Raw genomic sequence first — 25,481 nt, forward strand, 5'->3', positions numbered from 1 at the left:
TTGTTCCCTTTGTCCTTTGTTATTTGCCAGAATTTCGATGTTGGTGGTGGCCAGTTTGTCTTCCATTTGAGGGAGCAAAAGTAACATTGCATCGAAGTACAGATACTTTCTCTCTTTTCTTGCAGCCTCGCCAGATGGAGAAGTTTTCTGTGATGCCAATTCTGTCGCGAAGCAGTCCTCACGATTCTTCCACTTCATTTGAATTTGTTTACTTGTCATGAATGAAATTAACACTGTACATTTTATTGTAAGTATATAACTTAATATTCCTATGATAAAATATTAATGCTGTTACTGAATATTATTTCTTCCACACATCTTGCAACTGGAAACAGCTTTCGCTCATTACACTACGAATATCTGCTAGGAGCCACTATATTCAGAGAAATTGTGAAGGATATATGCGGACGGTTGTGGAAATGTCTAGAGCCTCTTCATATGGCAGAAAAAACTCAGGATGAGTGGATGATTATTGCCAAATAGTTTTTAGACAGAAATTACTATCAAAATTGTATTGGTGCTGTCGACGGAAAGCATGTAAGACTGAAAAAACCTACTAACAGTGGCTCAGAGTTTTATAATTACAAGAATTTTTTTCGACATTCCTTTTCATGTAGTGGTCTCTGACTATTGTTTCACTGTGATAGACGTGGACTCATACGGCGTCAGATGGGATTCTAATGTATTCAAGAAAATCAACTTCTGTCAAAGACTAAAAACTAATCAGTCTTTCCACATCCTCAAAAATTACCTCACGACGAGGAAGGAGAACTTCAGCCTCTTAGTTTTGTGGGAGATTAAACATTTGCACTATCTAGACATGTTCTTCGGCCTCATTCTAAGAGAAACCTGAAAATGAAACTGTTTTTAGCTATAGACTTTGTCGTGCTCGTAGAATGGTGGAATTCACTTTTAGGACTTTGGCTAATAATTGGAGAATATTTCGTCGGCCTGTCGATGTGGATTCTGCATAATTTCTTAAGAAGAAATGACGGTGTACGAATCGAGGACGAGTCATACCAATGCCTTCTGCAAAGCTGTGAGCCTATAGAAATTAGAGCTGATATGTGTAGTACGTAGATTAGGGACTACTTTGCAAACTAATTTGTTACTCCATAAGGATCAGTACCTTGGCAATAGGACAAAATATGACTTGTGGTAATGACGTGGTCTATATGAATGAATAAAATCAGTGATCTTTGAAATATCTTTGTTATTGTTTTCTGGTCCAGACAATTCAGTCCAGTTTCTAATGACGCTACAGCACACTTCACCCCATAGTTTCTCTTTCAAAGTGCGGTCACTGTGTTCTATTAGTTTCCTATTGTAGAGAGCTGGCCTCTTTTCTACTTCTGCAGTTAGTCTTTCTGAATCGACAACACAACTTACAATGTCTTTCGTAACACGACTCTAGTTATCAGACATGTTGCTGGCGCACAGAACGCGCCTGTCTGCGAACACACTGCGAGACCAACTGTGCGCGGGCTCGTGCCAGCGCGTGCGATCCATTCAACATCTGCGACTATCGCGTCTCACGTGAAATAGAGCACGTTGCGTTTTTTAAATCGTCGCTACTGTGTTTGACTGCTGGTGGTCGCGCTTCTATTCCAGCCACCGTGTTTCATTCTTGCGACAAACTAATCGCGCGACGGAAAATCGCCTGCGCGCTCCTAGCCTACGAGCTGGTGCGGGGAGAGGGAACTATGTGGAGGAAATGGGCTTTGGCCTTTCCCAGAAAACGTCGCAGCTACCGGCGGATTGGCTGGTGTATCCCATTTCTGGAACAACCTGTCCACTACCTACAGTGTCCTGGGCTCCGTACAAAATTCAACACATTCCCTCTCCATACAAGTGTCACTCCGTGTGTGACAAACTCCTGATGTGACGCGCCTTATATGACTATTGGCGCAATAAGATGCAAATTAAATGTAATCGCAGTTAATTTGTCAGTGAGCGAACACTTTGCCACTCTACTGCCAACGATAGGAAAATGCTAAATGCTGTGAAGACAAGTCAGCTGCGTTGGGGCGTGAAATCGATTGACGGATTCCCTCTTAGCTGTAACAGTGTATATTATCTCAAACAACAAATTTCAGCGTGTGGACAACAGTCGCGATTCCTGGCCGGGTGCGCTACGATGAGGCTTAGGTGTCCGAAGTAAACGGCTCCAAACTCACCGCGAAACTATGTTTATCCTGGGGACCGGACAGGTAAGACTCTAACAAACTACTCTCCGACAAAGTAAAGGAAACTAAATAACATCCGACTCCTGCAACAATCAGGGCGGCTCTTTCCTGTGTTTTCCTCGCCACGGCTCCGCCAGAGGTTCTGCTCCATTGCATCTGTGACCAGCCAATCGCAGTTCAACAACAGTTTTTCCTCAAATTATGGCTTTTAAAAAAACGGCAAATCTCCCACTACCAAATTTCGTCTCTGTAGCCGCCAATGACAGCTCTTCCCCTAGTCTCCACGATGGCCGTAATCGTGAGCTGACGTAAGAGTCAACGTTCCAGTCACAACCTCCGCAAGATGTCTACCCGGGAAGTTCTTGGGAATGGGACGCCAACGGACTATGCTAATTACATAGTCTAAAAGAGACGCCGCCGCGACTCACTCCCGTCGAGACGGACGCCCGCTTCCGTGAACCCCCAGCAGACAATGCCACAGACCGTAACGTCTGTCCTCTGTCTTCTCTCTCATTACACGCCGCTTTGAACAACAGCGTTCCCAGTTATAAAAAGGTGTCCTGGGAGTCCACTAGTCGCTGACTGCTAACATCAGAAGGCGAGCAGCGGGCGACATCTAAGGTGCCTGTCCTATGGTCCGTGACCTCGCCAACACCTCGCATTTTTGAGAATCCATCACCTGTGTCCTTGCCGGCTACTCTCAAAGCTAGCAGCTGAAACCTCCGCAGCAGTCTCAAGGCGCAAGGAGAAATGATTCAAAAAATTGTATCTGTCACCAGTGCAAATTACTTCGAGTACAAGTCGGTACAAAGTATCCAATCACTGATTTACAAAACAAAGCATGTCCATCTCATATTAAAGGCAATTTGCATATATGCAGAATCAAATATAGTGATGGAAGATGGACTGGCGTGATAGTTCTTAATACCATGTATGGGAGGGTCTGGAGGCCTGCCATCTTACATGCTGAACGAATATGTTGTGTTCATTTTATAATGTGAGGTTTGACTAGTTTTATCCAAAAGTTATGAGGCATTCTCTTCTTGAATTTTCAGTTGTAATATCAGATAAAAATTTGCAGTACAAGTCGTAGGTGTTGAGACATGCTAAACCAAGTATATAAAAATATATAGCAATAGGCCATCTTCTCTATCCATGTTTCACAGAATAATGTGTAGCCATCTTATCAAGCACTGGCATTGTTATTTCAGCTTTGTGTGTTCATTTTCACTTACATCTAATGTTTGGTGTTGAGTAGATAACATAGTCACTGATATGTTTTGTGTACGCTTATACGGGGCTAAAACACAATTCTGTGTGTACCCAAAAGTGTTTGATAATGGAGCCCTTTATTTCGATGGCAACATTTCTTTTGGTGTCTCTTTACGATTGGCCTGAAGAGTTCTCACATCTGTTAATTTGTTAACATGATACTAATATTAGTACTACGATACTGCAAATATTAGGAAACACGTTATTAGAGATAAGACAGTCCTTAACACCTGTAAACTCAACTTTATTACAGTGAGTGACATTTCAAAAATACACTCCTGGAAATGGAAAAAAGAACACATTGACACCGGTGTGTCAGACCCACCATACTTGCTCCGGACACTGCGAGAGGGCTGTACAGGCAATGATCACACGCACGGCACAGCGGACACACCAGGAACCGCGGTGTTGGCCGTCGAATGGCGCTAGCTGCGCAGCATTTGTGCACCGCCGCCGTCAGTGTCAGCCAGTTTGCCGTGGCATACGGAGCTCCATCGCAGTCTTTAACACTGGTAGCATGCCGCGACAGCGTGGACGTGAACTGTATGTGCAGTTGACGGACTTTGAGCGAGGGAGTATAGTGGGCATGCAGGAGGCCGGGTGGACGTATCGCCGAATTGCTCAACACGTGGGGCGTGAGGTCTCCACAGTACATCGATGTTGTCGCCAGTGGTCGGCGGAAGGTGCACGTGCCCGTCGACCTGGCACCGGACCGCAGCGACGCACGGATGCACGCCAAGACCGTAGGATCCTACGCAGTGCCGTAGGGAACCGCACCGCCACTTCCCAGCAAATTGGGGACACTGTTGCTCATGGGGTATCGGCGAGGACCATTCGCAACCGTCTCCATGAAGCTGGGCTACGGTCCCGCACACCGTTAGGCCGTCTTCCGCTCACGCCCCAACATCGTGCAGCCCGCCTCCAGTGGTGTCGCGACAGGCGTGAATGGAGGGACGAATGGAGACGTGTCGTCTTCAGCGATGAGAGTCGCTTCTGCCTTGGTGCCAATGATGGTCGTATGCATGTTTGGCGCCGTGCAGGTGAGCGCCACAATCAGGACTGCATACGACCGAGGCACACAGGGCCAACACCCGGCATCATGGTGTGGGGAGCGATCTCCTACACTGGCCGTACACCACTGGTGATCGTCGAGGGGACACTGAATAGTGCACGGTACATCCAAACCGTCATCGAACCCATCGTTCTACCATTCCTAGACCGGTAAGGGAACTTGCTGTTCCGACAGGACAATGCACGTCCGCATGTATCCCGTGCCACCCAACGTGCTCTAGAAGGTGTAAGTCAACTACCCTGGCCAGCAAGATCTCCGGATCTGTCCCCCATTGAGCATGTTTGGGACTGGATGAAGCGTCGTCTCACGCGGTCTGCACGTCCAGCACGAACGCTGGTCCAACTGAGGCGCCAGGTGGAAATGGCATGGCAAGCCGTTCCACAGGACTACATCCAGCATCTCTACGATCGTCTCCATGGGAGAATAGCAGCCTGCATTGCTGCGAAAGGTGGATGTACACTGTACTAGTGCCGACATTGTGCATGCTCTGTTGCCTGTGTCTATGTGCCTGTGGTTCTGTCAGTGTGATCATGTGATGTATCTGACCCCAGGAATGTGTCAATAAAGTTTCCCCTTCCTGGGACAATGAATTCACGGTGTTCTTATTTCAATTTCCAGGAGTGTATTACGGGCCGGCCACTGTGGCCGAGCGGTTCTAGGCGCTTCAGTCCGGAAAGGCGCTGCTGGTACGATCACAGGTTCGAATCCTGCCTCGGGGATGGATGTGTGTGATCTCCATAGATTAGTTAGGTTTAAGTAGTTCTAAGTCCAGGGGACTGATGACTTCAGATTTTAAGTCCCATAGAATTTAGAGCCATTTTTTTCAATAATATTACCACATATTAGTATCTAAAACAACTAATACCTATAACTCTAGCACATAAATCATCCAGTAATCCTTAATTAAAACGAAATGCTTTCAGGAATAAAAGATTCTGAAAGAACATCTGGACTCCCAAAGTTTTATGACGATTCGAACTTTTTTTGCACTCTAAAGGTCTTTCAACGAAGTACTAACCGTCGTTCATATGCGAGTGGTTTTGCATTTTCTGGTTTAAAAACACAGCGATAAACATCGGCATGCGCTCCATGGTAACCTCAACATTAACAGCGTATCATTATTAACTTCACTGTACTCACGATGGCGTATGGATCTACATTGATCAGCCAGGACATTATGACCATCGACCTGCTATCGATATAGACCCGTCCAGATGACAGCAGTGTCACCTGGCGTGGAATGACTGTTAGTCAAACACACGCGCGGTGCATGTAGTATCAGCGAGCGTGCTGCCCGTCTGTAGAAAAGGGAAGGCGCAGGATCTATCTGAGCTTGACCGAGTGCAGATTGTGATGTTCCGGGGGCTCGGCACGAGCATTTCGGGAACGACCTGATGGGTGTTTGAGGAGCGCTGTGGTGAGTGTTTTCAACATGTGGCGAAATCAAAATGAAACCACGTCCACACGTCGGGGGGTTGGACGGTCACCCCTCAATACAGATGTCGAACGTCGTAGGCTGGGCAGACCGGTAAAACAGGACAGACGGGGAACTGCGGCGGAACTAACATCAGTCTTTAATGCTGGGCAGACCGGTAAAACAGGACAGACGGCGAACTGCGGCGGAACTAACATCAGTCTTTAATGCTGGGCAGAGTATAAGTGCACCGAACACTCCTAACGATGGAACCGACGACCCATGCACGTGCCAAAGTTAACACCACATCGGCAACCACGACTGAAATAGGCACGTGGCCACTGGCACTGGACGTTGAACAGTAGCAAAGAGTTGCATGGTCTGATAAATCCTGATATCTTATTCATCATGCCGATGAGAGGATTCGAATCTGTCGTCTACCAGGGGAGCAACTCCTTGACTTCTGTGTTGAAGGACGGAGAAAATCTGGCGGCGGCTCCATTATTCTCTGGGGAACATTCACGTGGGCATCCGCACCCTGACGGCCATGGAGTATCATACACTAGTTTCAGACCACGTACACCCCTGATTGACGACCATGTTTACCGGCGACTGTGGCATTTTTAGCAAGATAATACGCCATGTCACAAGGCCAGGAGTGTAATGGAGTGGTTCGAGGAATACAGTGACGAGTTCCAATTGATGTGCTGGCTCCCCATCTCGCCGGGTCTGAATCCGATGTAATTGATGTAATTGAACGCAGCATCAGAGCTCGTCGCCTCCCCCTCCCCTCCCCAACCCCCCCACCCCCGCCACCACCACGCAGACCATCACACGGAATTTACAAAATTTAGGTGACTTGCTCTTGCAGATGTGGTTCCAACTTCCTCCAGAGACGTACTAAGGATTCATTGCTTCCATGCCACGAGACGTCGCCACTATGATCCGTGCCAAAGGAGAACATACCGGCTATTACACTGAAGACCCAAAGAACCTGGTACACCTGCCTAATATCGTGTAGGGCCCCCGCGAGCACGCTACGTAATTGATAGTTGATAGTTGGAGAGACAACATCGCTGTTACAGGTAATCTGCGAAACCCAGTTATAAGTGTTGGCCACTGATGGATCATGTATACCGAGGGTGTAACGCCCTCAGAGTCAGTTAAGGCCTGAAGATGGTCCACTGAAGCACCGAAACTGGTAGCCACATAATAAATGACATCGTAAGGATGGCTGTAGGTGTTCCATTTTATTACACGTCTAGATACCATCAAATTATTTATTTTCAAACAACAGAAAAACTTAAAAGTATAAAGTTAATGATGATGAGACCCATACTTCTTTACAGAGCGTAGGGAAGCGACGCGAGAGACCCGCGCCGCCTTACTAGGCAAGATACTAGTGGAGGTGGTTTGCCATTGCCTTCCTCCGACCGTAATGGAGATGAATGATGATGATGGAGACGACACAACAACACCCAGTCATCAGGAGGCAGGAAAAATCCCTGACCTCGCCGGGAATCGAACCCGGGACCCCGCGCTCAGGAAGCGAGAACGCTACCGCGAGGCCACGAGCTGCGGACATAAAATTAATACACCGTGTTAAACATTACTCTTAATCTATCTTTGAACTCGGGAGAACATCGGTGATTTTCCTCAAAATCACGCTCCCGTTTACTAGACGGACACGCTATGTGTGCCGATACTGAGTTGACCCAATAAAGAGATGACTTCCATCCTGACTGGCACTGAGTATAAAGAGCTGAGAGTACAAGCAACTGGAACTCAGAACATTTACTGTGATTGTTTCTCTATCTACCAAGGTATGCTGCGTTTATCACCCTTTACAGTGCTGTGAGGAGTCGGGTATACTGCAACATCGATCTGCCCGGTGCGGAGGATCTATCACTAAATTCTGTCTACACAGTTGACTTATTATACCGTCCTCAAACTCCTGCAGGTGTAACTACTTCAGTACAACGCGGAATACGAGTGAAGGTTTCTGCTTGCACAAAAGCCATGGACAGAAATTCAACTCAAGAATTCGTTCATACAGAAGCACCTTAGTGTTCCTCAGACCCCAGAAAGAAGAGCAGAATCGTCTCTCTGCTTACAGAGGAATGATCTAACTCGCTACTAGTGGGAAAATAGACACTTTGCAAATTCTAACAGTGAGACTCGTCACTGACGCTCTTTTCAGCGAAGTCTCTAGGCCGCTCCTCATGTAATGTGTGAGACAGTACCTAAAGGTTACTGCTAAGTGTAGTTGCTCTTCTAAACAGCATCCCATACAAGCTAACCAGTTGCGTCTTAACGTGCAGTTACTCGTACTTTAGGTACTTGCGCTATGCACGGCTCTATTTGAAAAGGAAAGCTCGATGTAGTAATTGGGTCGAGGGAGCACGTCTGCTTTCATGCACCGTAGATAAATAATGCAAATAATATCATGTGGCTGTGATTCTGCAATCAAACGGTCTATGCATTGCTATAATCGCGAGTTAATAAAATACACAAAGAAATAAAACAGAAGTTAAATAAATAATTTAATAACAAGGCTCTGTTCTAACATCTTTAACTGACGTAGACGACAGAGATTTATGATGAATAATTTTTATTCGAGAAAAGACATCTCAAATGAACAGTAAGGTATCCTACGATAGTCAATCAAAATACAGACAGAAAACACCCTATCAAATGCAACAAAGATACACAGAGCTTTACGAGAATGGTAGCAAAATACCCAAACTAAACACTCATCAAAGATACGAGAAAACTAAGTCCATTTCATGCTAACACTACACGACATTCATGAGCTCAAAACAGTTCAGAGTTCAACATGATGATTCGCGAATTGACATATACAGTACAAAGAATAGTAACTCATACATTGTCTATTCTCAATTCCGTAAATCAAGAGGAAACAGACTCCTGCTCTGGAGCACATTCAGATCTCTTGTAAGTTAGAGTCCCTTCACATGTTACAGTACTGTTGCTGCCATTCACTGTCCAGAATCAATCACCTTTATGACTAAATCACGTACATTATCATAGGCATGTCTGCCGTCTTCCAGCACTAGACACAAAGTGGCCAGAATCGCTCCCTTGAGCTCTTCACTTGGGAAGTCCCGTCTGCACTTGACTCACGTAGTGTTGTGCTGCTGTCTGCTTTTCCATTGGCTGAAGGCCGTCTCCACCAAAACTATATAGTCTTTGAACTGTACAGTCATCATGTGATTCAAACTGACCACTTCCCAGACCAAACTAATATAGTACAAAAATGTTTAAATCAAGAAATGTCATAAGCATTCGGCTACAGTTAGACCATTGACAATAAATATAATAATAGCTGGTTCATAAATAAGTCAGCATTCTAGCGCAAGTGTACTCACGATAAATGAAAAAGAATTATTGTTAAATATTGTTTAAACTGTTATTTATACCTTCTTGACAGTAGTGTATTGGTTCTCTTTTCAATATTGGTGACCACTGACACATGTGACTAACCACAGTTTTTTAATGGCACTTGGAATCAACATCTGAATAAAGTTACTGGCAAAATAGTGAAGTGTACATTAAATAAATAAATAATTATGACGAAATACGTTGTATTCTTGCTGTGTGATTGTGGCTGATTCGATGTTCTGACAAACAGCTGCATATTGAAACAGATATAAAAGAAATCGTAAAATAAGTAAAATGGACACTGATACGTAGCTTTAAGGGATGATAGCTATAGTGTAATGGTAACATCTGAGATACCGTTTGTTGAAATCGTATGAAGCCATCATTCCGAGTTTCATTGCGTAAATGTTGATTCACCGTGAATTATTAACCTCTGTAGTTTTAAAGATATTGAGATATTTTTGTGTCATTGGGTGTATCTCATTTATCTGAGATTGCAAACGTATTCAGATTTGCATTAGTATTTTATGTGAGTTATTGTCGAATTATATAGAGCTGTAACTTAGCCATCTTTCAGTTTGTCTGACACTCCGCTATTTCTTCGTACATTGTCTCATGCACAATGCTCATGCTAGCGACAGCCATCCTAATTCCCAACTTTTGAGATTTACCTGTTTCTGGTGACGCTGCTCATCCCTGCACCTGGCTGGCCGGCACGGTCACTATGACCCGCTCTGAGCTCCTGGGCCGTTAGTGTTCAGCCGCGAAACAAACTGATATCTCCTCAACATCAGGTCTAGGTGAACTAATAACTTGCCCACATACTCGTAACGTTACATGTGTACTCTTTAGACACCACAGGAGAGTCCCTGGGAGTCTCAATTCAATTCATAGGCCCCTTTCCAGCAATACTCGCAGCATCTGCGTGTGGGCTCCGTGCAACGAGTCCCCAAGCTCGTTACGAAAGCAGTGGTTCCCATTACATGGGTCATCGTCAATCGCCTGCAGGTCATACTCCGTATGGTACACCATTCTAGAACATTCTAAAATTCCTCCTACGACTAAAGACACAGGAAGTCAGATTCACTCCTCTGAGGCTCGCTGTATGCCGTGAGAATATCTGCAAAAGGCCAGCTCATGTCCGGCGTTCATGACCTATTCCTCTGTACTAAAAGGATGCTTCTATCTTTTGTAAAATGCTGTCGCTCTCCACCCCCGGCCGCCAACACTTGGCTGCATTCACAGATATTTTATAGCTGCGGGAGTGGCTGGCTCTGAGCACTATGGGACTTAACATCGATGGTCATCAGTCCCCTAGAACTTAAAACTACTTAAACCTAACTAACCTAAGGACAGCACACAACACCCAGCCATCACGAGGCAGAGAAAATCCCTGACCCCGCCGGGAATCGAACCCGGGCGTGGGAAGCGAGAATGCTACCGCACGACCACGAGAGCTGCGGGAGTGCCTCTCATATCGGCTCACCAGCCTCGTCACGGGGAGGCCGCCAGCAGGGCAGCTCAAATAAATTCCCAGAACTGCAACAGAATAAAAAAATGTAAGTACTTGGCGCTACCCAGTATATACCAAAGAAATGATCAATTATCCGATTACCCATTCTAAATCGAGATCTTATATTGAATGAAATATGCAGGCTACGTGTGTGGAGGCAAAATATTGGTGCCTTACAGTAGGAATATTTTTAATGCTACAGTTGACTATGCACTCCTAAACTAATAAATCATTGTTTAAAGGGAATTAAAATTTTGTAGTACTGACAGTATTCGAACACAATATCCACAGCAACAAATTTAGCACGTTAACCACTACGGCACTCTGTAACTCATGTACCATGATATTACCAAATGGTATATGGTCAGTGAAGTCACATCTTTGCATTATCACATACAATAGACGAACGAACGTAGTCTGAATTACTACATGAATCTAAATTTCATTTGTAAAGTATGTCACTCTGCAAACATTTGAAATACTCTCATCTTTCTCAAGAACGTCAGGCCACAGGGAGGCCTTCGCAGTATCTAAGAATTCCAAGTTAGGTGCAATAAACATGACTGCCTTCAGAGGGCTATGTCTGGCAGTTGACCACAAACAGCCCATACTATAGGATATGGGATTTGGCAGAGGAAATGTTATCATCTGGTACAGTAACCCAACGTTGGGAGTGCTAGTGGGTTTGGTTGTCACCGGCACTAAGAAGCAATTTGAAGTCCACTCATTATACTGCAGCCGGCCGCGGTGGTCGTGCGGTTCTAGGCGCTCCAGTCCGGAGCCGCGTTGCTGCTACTGTCGCAGGTTCGAATCCTGCCTCGGGCATGGATGTGTGTGATGTCCTTAGGTTAGTTAGGTTTAATTAGTTCTAAGTTCTAGGGGACTGATGACCACAGCAGTTGAGTCCCATAGTGCACAGAGACATTTGAACCATTATACAGCATTTTGTTTCTCTATTAGTATTACATGACTGAATCAAGTACAATCATCTGTTCACATTCTGGTGTGCCACTAATCGCCTTCAAGTGCAAAAATATTATCACGACGGAGGTCTAGACTGAATGTCTACTTCTGAACGCTTTCGTGTCATAGAGTCCGCCCTGACACAGCGGGCACGAGCTGTCTACAGCCTCCGGCCACAGATCAGGTGTCCCCAGTATGTCGCAGCGACACCTTGTGATTTATCTACAGTTAGAGCCTATGTCTCTGCATTGGATATTAAAATTTAACTTAATAGGTGTTCTTATCAGCACTGCAGTCACTGGAGACGCCGAGTGTGGGGGCACTGAGTACTTAATAACTGCTAACGTAAGTCTCATAAAATTCGACACAGAAGTGTCAAAGATACGATTGTGACAATTGCTAGTGCAGCATATAGCGTGAGGATTTTTAAGTATATTACCTACCACCATTATTAAAATGTACCAGGAAATGCAACTGAACTTAACACTTCCCATAATTATCTTATGACGAAAGTCTCCCTCGGGCATGCGTGTGTGTGTTGCCCTTAGCGTATGTTAGTTAAGTTAGATTAAGTAGTGTCTAAGCCTAGGGACCGATGCAGTTTGGTCCGATACGAACTTACGCTCCAAAAGAAATTAAAATAGGAGAAAGGACTGCAAAGCCAACTTTCCCAAATGTCGGGATGTAATATATACTACGTAGGTTTGATATGTCCGGTCAAGTGTCATATACAGATAACATTTCAGGACTCCCGATACAATGTGGTGATGGAAGTAAAGGCATAACGAAACTCGACAAACAAGTTATTTGAGACACACAGTTATCGAAATACGTATTCACAAGAAAGAGATATCTCTTCATTTGCACGCATGAAAATGAAACGTATGAACAAGCGTGAAAATTTGACATTCCATCAGTTTTCACATCTAGATTTAATACAGAAAAACGCTACTCAATGGTTCATTGTTTCCATAGCTTTTTTCAAGGAATGGTGACTCCCTAAATAATGAACAAAACAAAAATCACTGTTATTAATGATCTCTTTAAGTCTTTTCAGAGCGTTTATTGTGAAATAGTGATAAGAAGTTGTAAAATGGATTATGATGCTGAGCTTCTCTTTAGATTTCGTTCTGGCCATTAATAAATCTAATAACGAAAACGAAAAACAAGAAAAGTCGCAGAGTTTCCCCAGTGAAAGCAGTAGTAGCTTAGGAACTAGCTTAATCAATGATTTTTATTTACTTGGTGTTACATCTTATATGACAGTCATTTACAATATTTCATCGAGATAAGAACCAAGTATAAAGTGAAAGCAAACGGATACTTCAGCGAACATCCGGATGTGAGCGCTCCAGTTGCGAAAATTTCTCTAAGTTGTTGCAATTTTCATCTACATTAGTTTCAGTATCTCAACTGTTCGAGTAGCTCCGAGAGCCCCGTGTAATGGAGACGAAGCGCAGGAAAGTCCTAAATAGAACTGATGGATGATCACGCGTAGGGAAGGGCGAAGCAGCTGCGTGAGTTTCTCATTGTGTTTTATTCCTATGCCAGTAACTAGACTAACAGGCTAAACCGTAGATAGGAATATAGTTCTCGACCTATGTGACAACCAACACCAAAAACTAAGAGCAGGAGAGGTTTATATGCAGTATTGGTACAACTATCATCTTCTGGCTCAAGCGTACTTCAAATTGATATTCTTATTCCACTGCCACCTTTCGACTTTTCACCTCATTACCCTCAGTTGTTGTACCTACAAGTCGTCGTTAGTATTAAATCAATCAAGTTATACTTAGTAGTTTAGTTTATAACAAGTTACTTATTGGGAGACAGTAACCGTAATATGTCTACCTGCCGACGTTATACTATATGGATTACGAAGTGTTCTGATTACTGCCTCCAACAATAAATTTCGAAAAGTTTTGTGTCGATTCTCAGATCTTTGAAACATGGCTGATTTTTTTTCCATTCTCTGTCAGTCCAAGCTTGGGCTCCATCACTAACAATCTCGCTGTCGGTAAGCTCTGTAACCCTAATTTTCTACCGCAAGTATCGGAAGCCGCATAATCCTCAAAATGTGTAAGTACTCAAACGTCATGAAACAAGTTTCATTTCTTTAAAGGAGGAAATGAGTTACACTCAGTTAAGTAAGCCCTTTTAGCTATAGAGACATTTCTAGTTCGCAGTGGCTCCTACTTTCTTTTCTGGAATTCGTAGCGTGTCAAAGTATTTTATGGCTAGATTTCTCGTATTTTGTGGTAGAAATTTAAGTGGATAGTCTATCTGACCTGCTAACACTGTGGTGACTTCCAGTAGTTACATAAGATCTTCGAATACTGGCTCAGTCTCTGGGTAATGTTATGAGAATGATGGTAAGCCCGCTGGGTTCACGTCCGGCAATACATTCCTTTACTTCACAATGACTGCGTCTTCGCTCCTCGATACTGAGTGTATAGAGAGCGCAGTCTTTATTTAATATATTACTCACTTACATATTACTCAGTACGCTGTTAAAATAGTGTAGGATACATTAAACTATTTGACAAACAACTTATTTACATCACCATAGTCTCTTTGTATTCAGCAGCAATCATCAGACAAACTACTACGAGCCTTATCCTCATCCTTATTCGAAAAACAAGACGAATGGTCTCATAAAAAGCAGGGGTGCTACCATCATTTTAAAGATAACAGGTTAAAGGAACAAAAGAGGAGATCGAGACACTTGTTGTCGAAGAGTGGTTCTCGTGTTTCGAAAACGCTAGTCGTCCATTCCATTTGGTACAGTGAAACACAAGAGGCTGCCACTCGACTATTAGCTGACCTACTACTTATACAGAAGCTGTTCAAAATTCGATATTTCCATATTTTCTGGTAGTTGGAAACCGGTATAAAGCCGTCTAAAACGGATCCACAAACAGGGACCTACCATAAAGCATCACTGAAGTGTCTAGCAGATAATACTGCATACAACGTAACCTTTGCGAACAATTATAAATTAAGTGACTAGTTGTTAATAGTCAATCCATCTACAATCATTCAGTAAGAAAACTTGCAGTCGTCTCGGCTTGGATAATGCTAAATTCCACGATAGCATAGGCTCATCGTCTATATATTTCAGTATTCATCTAGAAATTATCAGCGTTGTTTAGTCGAGATGGTAGTGATTTCGTAACCTCCACTCGCACTTTTCCTCTTGGGCTGAGGCCTCGTGATTTTTAGATGAGATCATTAGCTTCATTCTTTATTTATTTTTGAGGAATTTCTACAGAGCTTATTTCTTACGGGTATTCGTGTAATCCTAAAATTAAATATTCTATTAATACCGAAATGACGTACATGTGATAACACTATATAATCGTATTTTTCACATCTCGTCTAAGAAATCATCTCCAGTGTTAGTTGTAGTTTTAGCAGATTAGGAACGAGATTTCCAGATTAAATGATGTGTCTATGTATCTAATGGACTAGAAGCCCTTCTCAGACTAGCCTGCTGAACCAAACATGAACAGTCTGGGATTGAACTTAGGATCTGGCCTCCATAACCTCACTGACGTGTTTTCGCTGAGCATTTCCCCGTAGGTCAATATGCATGTACCGAGGTGACTGGCTCGATAAACAAAAGGCTGAAGTTGTCTAAAAACCTCTTAACCATTCTGTTTGTTCATATAATAAATCGTTTGGTAGTATTCTGAATTGTCCATATATCTCTACTTCTTCAAGGATTCTCGTCAAAAAAGAAGAAATAGGGGAAAGATTTAAGCTGTGTACTGAGATGACAAAAGTCATGGGATAGCGATATGCGCACACACAGATCGTGGTAGTATCGCGAGCACAAGGTAAAAAAGTGCAGTGCATTAACAGAGCTGTCATTTGTACTCAGGTGATTCATGTGAAAATGTTTCCGATGTGATCATGACCTCACGACGGGAATCAACAAACTTTGAACGCGGAATGGTGGTTGGAGCTAGACGAGGGGGACATTACATTTCGGAAATCGTTACGTAATTCAATGTTCCACGATCCATAGTGGCCGGCCGCTGTGGCCGAGCGATTCTAGGCGCTTCAGTCTGGAACCGCACGACCGCTACGGTCGCAGATTCGAATCCCACCTCGGGCATGGATGTGTGTGACGTCCTTAGGTTAGTTAGGTTTAAGTAGTTCTAAGTTCTAGGCCACTGATGACCTCAGATGTTAAGTCCCACAGTGCTCAGAGCCATTTGAACCATTTGATCCATAGTGACAAGGGTGTGCCGAGGATAACACATTTCAGGCATTACCTAAAACTAAGGACAACGCAGTGGCCAACGGCCTTCGCTTAATGATCGAGGTCAGCGGCATTTGCATGGAGTTGTCAATGCTAATAGACGAACAAAACTGCGTCAAATAGCCATAGAAGTGAATGTGGGATAATGCGGCAAAATTTGGTGTTAACGAGCTATGGCAACAGACGACTGACGCGAGTTCCTTTGCTAACAGCACGACGTCACCTGTAGCGCCTCCCCTGGGCCCGTGACCATGTCGGCTGGACCCTAGACGACTGGATAACCGTGGCCTGGTCAGATGAGTCCCGATTTCAGTTGGTAAGAACTGGTGGTAGGGTTCGTGTGTTGCGCAAACCCCACAAGGCCATGGACACAAGTTGTCAACAAGGCACTGTGCAAGCTTGTAGTGTCTCCATAATTGTGTGGGCTGTGTTCATGGAACGGACTGGCTAATATGGATGCTCGGCTACGTAGAGGCCATCTGCAGCCAATCATGGACGTCATGTGCCCAAACAATGATGGCATTTTTGTGGATGACAATGCAGAATCTCACCAGGTCGCAACTGTTCGCGATTTGTTTGAAGAACATTCTGCAGAATCCGAGCGAATGGTTAGACAATCCAGAACATTGTTTGAAGAACATTCTGTAGAATTCGAGCGAATGGTTTGACAGCTCAGATCACCCGACATCGAACATATGCAGGACATAATCGAAAGGTCAGTTCGTGTACAAAATCCTGGACAGGCAACATTTCCGCTGTTATGGACGACTATAGAGGAACAATAGCTCAATATTTCTGCAGGAACTTCCAGTGACTTGCTGAGTCCCTGCCACATCGAGATACTGCACTACACGGGCAAAAGGAAATCCGACGCACTATTAGGAGGTATCCCATGACTTTTGTCACGCCAGTATAGATATGAAAGTTAAGGTACGTTCGACTTCTCCATTGTAACGGCACTACACACTTCATGTGTATGTAATGGGAAACTGTGATAGTTACGTAAGTAATTGGTGCAGTTTTTGATTATACAAATAGTGTAATGAGAAACTGCACCAGGTACATAAGCAGCTGGTGCAGGTTTTAATTACATAGGTTGTGAATGACACAGCTGCAGCCTTCCCTAAAACATCGCTTATGATGAACGAAATTAAGCACTATACACGTTAAATACTTTCATTGCCAGCTGTCATTCGATAAAGTAATTGAACAGTAACCCTATTAATACGCTTGTGCAATGTGAAAGTACCTTCAGAAAAGTAATGTTCATTAGTTTAATCTGGTGCACATACACTGACGGAAAAAATTTCAGCACCAAAAAATAATAAATGTTGACTAATATAATTTCGGGAATACATTTTTCTATGCAACATATTTAAGCAATAAACATTGCAAGATCACAGGTTAATGTAACAGCGAGATAAGGCATTGCAAATGTCAAATGCTAGTATATCAATAACCGGTGTAACCAAAAAAATGGCTCTGAGCACTATGGGACTCAACTGCTGAGGTCATTAGTCCCCTAGAACTTAGAACTAGTTAAACCTAACTAACCTAAGGACATCACACACATCCATGCCCGAGGCAGGATTCGAACCTGCGACCGTAGCGGTCTCGCGGTTCCAGACTGCAGCGCCTAGAACCACACGGCCACTTCGGCCGGCCCGGTGTAACCGCCAGAATGTTGAATGCAACGATGCAAATGTATATGCATTGTGTTTCATAGGTGCAAGATGTCAGTTTGTGTGATGGAGTTTCATGCTTGTTGTACTTGGTCGGTCAATACAGGGACGAGGTAACGCTGGAGTTTTCGTCCGATGGTGTCCGTTATGTGCTCGACTGGAGACAGATCTCGTGATCGAGTAGGCCAAAGCAACATGTCGTCACTCTATAGAACATGTTAGCTTACAACACCGGTATGTGGACAAGCGTTATCCTGTTGGAAAACACCTCCCGCAAAGCTGTTCATGAATGGCAGTACAACATGTCGAATCACCTGATTGGCGTGCAAACTTGCAGTCAGGGTGCGTGTGATAACCACGAGAGTGCTCCTGCTGTCATACGAAATCGCATCCCAGACCATAACTCCAGGTTTTTGTCCAGTGCGTCTAGTGCTCACGATCATGGGAAACATAACAGACCTCCACCACTCCTTCCCGTGAGCTCTCGCTTGACACCACTGAAGTCGGAAATGGCGGTGGTTTGGGGTCACTGGAATGCAGGCTACAGGGGGTCTGGGTCGGGACTGTCCTTCAAGTAACCGATTTGTATCAGTTCGTTGTGTCACTGCGGTGCCAACTGATATTCAAATTGCTGCGGCGGATGTAGTACGACGTGCCAGAGCCACATATCAAACGCGATGGTCTTCCCTGTCGGTAGTGCCACGTGGCTGCAAGGAGACTGATCTTCTTGAACACGTACATTCCGGTGACCGACCGCCGCGGCCAGTAATCACGTACAGTGGCTATATTCCTGCCGAGCCTTTCTGAAATATCGCAGAAGGAACATCATACTTCTCTTAGGCCTATTGCACGATCCTTTTCAAACTCAGTGAGTTGATAAAGGCGTCTTTGTCATCTTAAAAGCATTCTTGACTAACATCAACTCACCTTGTCCAATCTCAAAGGTAACTAATACTCACGATCGTTGTAGCACGTATTTAAAGTAAACCTGAGTTGCATCCTCATAGTGACGCTACTGGCGCCACTGTTATGCAACTGCCGCGAAATTTTAATATAAATCATCATTCAGAAGTAGAAAGACCTCTACCAACATTCGCTTAGGACACTCAATTTCTTCTTGATACTTCAGTTTTTCCCGTCAGTGAATTTTAGGAACGTTAAACGTAAGACAAGCAGCAAACGCTATTGACTGAACATTTGAGAGGACTCTGTCCTCATAAACCCATGCTTCTAAATATAAAAAAGGGATGTACATATCGGCGCATTTGTAGCAGACTACTTCTGCTGTGGAATAGTTAGTGGAACAAAAGAAACAATTATGGCCGGAGGGCTGGTGCTGGAAGAAGACATGTCTCACATTACTAATTTGGTAAAAGCTTCCGGTAGTGTGAACACGGGGATTACTTTTTACCACTATGAAGTATACCGGCAGCACTGCGTGGGTAGATGAGTAACATGTTAGCTATAAAAAATCAAATCATGAAAAACATTGTAAATGTTTTAATGGATGCGAAATCTGGAAAGAAGTAAAAAAGAGATGTTCTTTGTCCGCGTAATTGTGGAGTGCATACACTGCAGAAGCTATGCAAACCCTGCTAGAGACAAAAAATAATTAAATTAGTACGTAAAGAGATAACTGCGACAGATTTGCTGATAACATAGTGACAGTTACAGTTTTAGAAAAGGAAATGAATAAATTGTAGGTAAGGTCCGTTATATTAAAAGAGAAATTTGGCAATATAAATGAAGACAATTAAGTACAGGCAGTCAAAATAAAATTCCGATAGCACTAAATTTAATCAAATGAGGAAACCGACTATACAAATTACGGAAGGTAACAGACAGACTGTTTAACGAAAATGAGATGAAAAATGGCTTCATGCAGAAACTGATATGAAAGCTTGACTCTAGGGAACCATGAAATATCGTCTGAAAGTAATGAAAATTTAGCTGCCTTTGAAAACTCCGCAGTACTAGCTGGATGAGGAAAAAATTCGTAGTACTGCAAAACTTAAAACTGGTCAGAAGCCTAATAAAAGAAATAGAATGGAGGATAGTGAAATTTTAGGAGAAACCCTTGGATATGTCTCTTTTCTCAGAAGCATGGGGTGTAAAATAATTACATATACAAAACTTTACTGTGTTTAGAAGAGTTAATAAGGAACACCTTTTTTATGTGACAAAAATATCACATGTGCACTTTTCCCTGCTGGGGGTCCGTGAATGTTTTGAGGCGAGTGATGTTGAGAGTCATAGGTCAAACTGCCGTGTCATCGATACTGCCATACAAAAATGGTTCAAATGGCTCTGAGCACTATGGGACTTAACATCTGAGGTCATCAGTCCCCTAGAACTTAGAACTACTTAAACCTAACTAACCTAAGGACAGCACACACATCCATGTCCGATGCAGGACTTGAACCTGCGACCGTAGCGGTCGCGCGGTTCCAGACTGAAGCGCCTAGAACCGGATACTGCCATACATATGTTGCTGAAAATGTTATGTGTTTATATTAATGCACATCTACTTGCTGATCTTCGTCTAATACGCTTAGAACAACCAAGTATTTCACAAATAATGTTTGCGGCTACAGCCGAACGGGCGACCAGCTTTTTTACAATTTTTCCGGTGTATCATACACCAAAATATTTCATCTTCACCTTAAAAAGAAATCCACAGAAGTAAGGTGAGATCGGGGGAACGTGGTGACCATGGTACTCGTCTAACCTCCCCAATCTAGTTACCGGGGAAACACTGTCTCAATGTTTTATGACATTAATTGCAAAGTGTGGTGGTCATCTAACTCGGTTAGCATGTACTCAGCCGTTAATAGCTTATAAACAGCAGGAGAAACTCTTGTACACATATGACATAAACATAATATTTCTCAGGGGTGTGCGACATAGCTAGTGGTAATGAAAATTTATCCTTCCTAGGAGTAGGAATCGATTGTGTAGCTAATCAGTTTCAAATGTCAACACTATGCATATGAAGCAGGCAAAACAATTGTGCTCGTTGGCCTAAGGGACGCCGGCACGGTAGCTCAGCGTGTTTGGTCAGAGGGTTAGCCGCCCTCTGTAATAAAAATCTGAGTTAATGGGACGTCCGCCCCCAACAAGTAGAACGAACAGTCACGAACAAATTGAGATCAAGGGGAAAAAAGGGGGGAATTCAGTGCCAAACCCTTCAACGAGGACATTAATGTCACATAAAATAATATATATTTGTATCTCCTACATATACGAGGATGTGCTGAAAAGAAATGCCTCCGAATTTTTCATATGAAAATTAAATAAAAAAAGTTATTAACACTATATACATCTTTAATCTTCATGTCTACATATTTGCAGTCGCCACTAGAGGGCTTCTAATTGTAACATATAACGTGGCGGTGTGTAACGTAACGTGCAAACCAGCGTGCTGTAATAGAGTTTAGAATTCAAAGAGTTCTTCCACACATTGAGACCCCTTCCTTGAGCATAACAATGCCAGACCACACACGAGTGCTTAACATCTGCAACAATCCGACGCCTTGGGTTCACTGTCATCGATCATCGTACTTACAGTCCCGACTTGGCCCCATCCTATTTTCATCTATTTCCAAAACCTGAGGAACACTTTCCAGGACCTCATTTTGATAGTGATGAAGTGGTGCAAGAGAGATGAAGTTGTGGCTCCGTCAGCAAGGTAAAACATTCTACAGTGATGGTATCAACAAACTGGTCTCTCGTTGGGAGAAATATGTTCGTCGCCAGGGTGACCATGTCGAGAAATATTAGGTTGGTGCATAAGTTCGTAGCGTTTTTCCATAAGTTTAATAGACACAACAGATACACGTAACAGAGACTTCAGTCATCAATAACATATACTCTTTCACTATTTGCAATAATCTCTCAACGCTGGGGTAACTTTTCGATTCCGCGACTGAGAAATCAAACGTTTTTGAGGTGAAGAACTCGTCCAGTCAGGTTCAGAGTGTATATTCATCTGGAAAGGAACTTCCTTGAAGGTTGTTCGATAGAGAGCAGAAAAGGAGAAAACATGAGGGCGTGGGATCGGATGAATAAGGGTGGTGCGGAATTACATCCAAACCCATCTCTCGGATAGTGTTATTTCTCAGTTTAGCAGAATGCGTGCGGGCGTTTTCATGGAGTAGCATCACTTCCTGGTCGTTCTTCTTGGACTGCATCTGCAAGACGTCACAGTTGTTGAAAATATGTGTCAGCAGTGACGGTTACACCACGGGGACGCAATTCGTAGTACCCACAACCATCTCAGTCCATCAGATGCATAACGTTACCTTTTGTGGATGCACACAGGTCTTTGTACGGGAAGTTGCTGCTTTGTTCGGCCTCAACCATTTCTTTCTTTTCCTTATGTTAGCATAAAGGCACCATATGTCGTCCACAGTAACAATACAGAATAGGAATGGTCAGTGTTGTTCATGAGCCAATTGGTGACCAGCAGCAGAGATGCACATATGGCCCACCCGCTGATTTTTGTGATTTTAGATTTTTGTGACTTTAGCTTAAAGTATGAGGTATCCATACTCCCTATTCCTTAACCTTCCTCATTGCATGCAAATCTCGCACGACGGTAGAATGATCACAGTTCATCACATCTCCCCATTCTCATGTTGATTAGTGTGGATTACTGCGTTTAAACACTCTTCTTGAAACACCGGAGGTCTTCCCCAACGTAAAGAGTTCCTAATGTCTAAAGGAGGCTCCTTAAAACGAGAAAAACATTTTCTCGCCGTGCTCTGTCCAGTGGCATTATCCCCACACAAGCCGCAATTGTTTCTGACTGCCTCCGCTCCTGTGACACCTCTATTGAACTCAAAGAGAAGAATGTGTCGGGAATGATCCAAATGATCCAATTTTTCCACTTGGCACTTCATTTTCTAGAGTCCACAGCTAAACGCACTGTCCCCAATTGACAAAATGGCAATATGTAAACACATATATCAACAGTCAACTACAAATAAAAAATGATAATCGATAAATGAAGCATAGCAACCGTGACACCAACATGTAAAAAAAAAATAAATAAATAAATAAATAGAAGAAAGACGCTACGAATTGATGCACCAACCTAATAAATATATAGACATGAAGAAAAAAGATGTAGAATGTTAATAGCATTTGTTTTATTTATAAAGTTTTACGAGTTTTCACAAAAAATAGGAGTTATTACTTTTCATCACGCCTTTGTAGTCTTAAAATTTTGTATATGTAGATTTTTTTAAGCCATGCATATTTGATGACAAGGTATTAGGCATGAAACACACATTTGTGAGAACATTAAGATAAAATTAATCCACCTTGTATGCAAGCTGTATCAGACTGGTGAAATAACCACAGACATCAAGAAGAATGTAATACAAAAAAGGCAGCTTCAGATAGGTTGAATATTATGGAACCATCAGCTTAATAAGCCATGGTTGCAAAATGATACAAACTATTTACAAGAAGAATGGAAAATTTATTAGAAATCTAACCTTGGGAAGATCAGTTTGGGTTCCAGGGGAATTTAGTAACACACAAGGCTATACTAACCTAACGACTTGTGCATGTTGGACTGAGAGAATGAGTGGGAAAAGCTTTAATTTAAAAAATTAAATTTTTCAATGTTTTGTTCTTTATTCAGCGGAAAGGTGTTTAGCTGCACAGCCGTGTGAGGACATGGGCTGGCTCAGTAATGGCTGCCACCAGATACTGTCGTCAAACGACCCCTTCTTCACGTGTGTACCACTCCCACAGCAAAAACGTTGACGATGTGACGTTTTAAGGTAGCGTAGTCTCCTGACCTTCGTTTCTTACATATTCCGGCCTCACCATCGTATTCTGCGTATCAAGACATTTCATTCGAGCCCAAACTCGATAGGTTAGAGTGAATTGCACATATTTCCATTTAATCGCAAATGCGCACCGAGATTAATAAGTCGAGGCTTGCGTACACAAACATTCAAGACACGACGGCCACAGGAGTTTTTGTTCGGCAAAGGCAACCAGCCTGCTGGAAAGTCCGTAGGATGGTGAGTTAGCACGCAGCTGCGCCGGCCGCCCGACTGTCCAGGGCCCACAAGAGGTTTTTGCCAGAGAAAAGGGGTAATGGCCTGCGTGTTCACCCTAAAAGCAAAACCTGCTGTATTGTTTGGGAGAGCCCCAGCAAACGCATTTTCTGACGGACCTAGAGCGCAGTTTCAGAGTTCTCATAGGTGGACAGTAAACGCCTAACACAGGTGCTATATATTTCCGCATTGGTTGGCTTAAACGGAGCGCCATTCTCCCTTTTGTAAGAGTAACGCTGGTTGTCGGACTATTTGTGACGCAATGAGCCGGAGGAGTGACGGAAAGCAGCGGATGATATACCCTTTAGCTTTTTGCTAGGAGAGGAGTGGTTCCGGTGACGCTCTTGAAGCGGGAACACCTAGCGGGAGCAAGTGCGTTCATGTGTGTACGCAGAGAGTGAGGAACAAAGTCTCTGCTCAGGACTACACTGCGAGAGCACCTCTGTCGCCAGCGGATCTGAGTGATAGTGTATATTGAGTCACTCACGATTAAGGGACTGGTTATCTGCCCGGTGTACCACGCCAATAGTCAGACTAGGGGCAGATAGGAGTCCTTGACTTCATCAGGGCGTAATGAGAGTTCGATTGGCGAAGGTCAATCCAGATAGAAAGAGATAGTTTTGTCATTTTTCAGCAGTCGATGCAGCTCATGGCATTGTGCACTACAGCGTAGGTGAGCCCCACCTTTCCTCCAGTAGAAATAACATACTTCATTCATGTCACTCCATTACATTTCTCACGCGACAGCCACGACTGTACTTAGAAAAATTCAATTAGATAATTATTCAAGTTGTGTAGGTGTGGCTGTCAGCCATTCTGCAGAGTAAATAACATTCTTAAAGAAAAGAGATAAAAGAGCTTTCCCACACTTTGTATATAAATTTCATTAACAGGATTCCTATCCATAATAGTTAACCTCTTATTCTGAAAATAACCCAGAAATTTGTGTATCAGTTTATAAATAAGAGTTTCACTTGATTATTTTCAGATTTTGCAATAAATAATATTTTGTGTTCGTTTAATGTTTTTCTCACACTAACTAGCAATACTCCAGTACCCAGTTATCCCACCAGTTACGTAAGAAAATAGAATATTTTTGTGTCTTTTCCTTACAGCGGACGACTCCAGAAGATATTTATTGCTGAAAGTTTTTCCGGCATTTTTGGTACGTTAGGAGCGTCTGTCTGACTTCTGTAGTAGTGTGGGGTGGATATTGCTTCTTGCAGGAGCCAAAGGGTACTTCGCAGATCAATCCGTTGCACAACTAGCCAACAGAACACCCACACCTTGACAACGCTTTGGTGAAGTTTCACAGACGAGGGAACGCTTCTAGAGGACCGTCCATCAATCAATTAGCGAGATGCGAATGGATGTGTGAGGGCTGCAGAGCACACTGGCGAAAACGGGCCGGGACAGACTAAGTTCTGTCTTGCAGCCAGCTTTCGAGCCCATCAAACGTGCCTTCCATTCCTCTCTCAGGTAGCATTCCGACCAGTTTGTTAGCGGCCTCCCAAACGCCAGTTGTATCCCTTAGAGTTAGATTTATGGAATAAACCTGGTACACCGGCCAACTATTAAATTGCACCCCGGTGTTATACTTTAACATTCCCTTGCATTTATCCAATTTCGGATACCC

The sequence above is a fragment of the Schistocerca serialis genome, chromosome 3, assembly GCF_023864345.2.
Source record: "Schistocerca serialis cubense isolate TAMUIC-IGC-003099 chromosome 3, iqSchSeri2.2, whole genome shotgun sequence".
NCBI lineage: Eukaryota > Metazoa > Arthropoda > Insecta > Orthoptera > Acrididae > Schistocerca > Schistocerca serialis.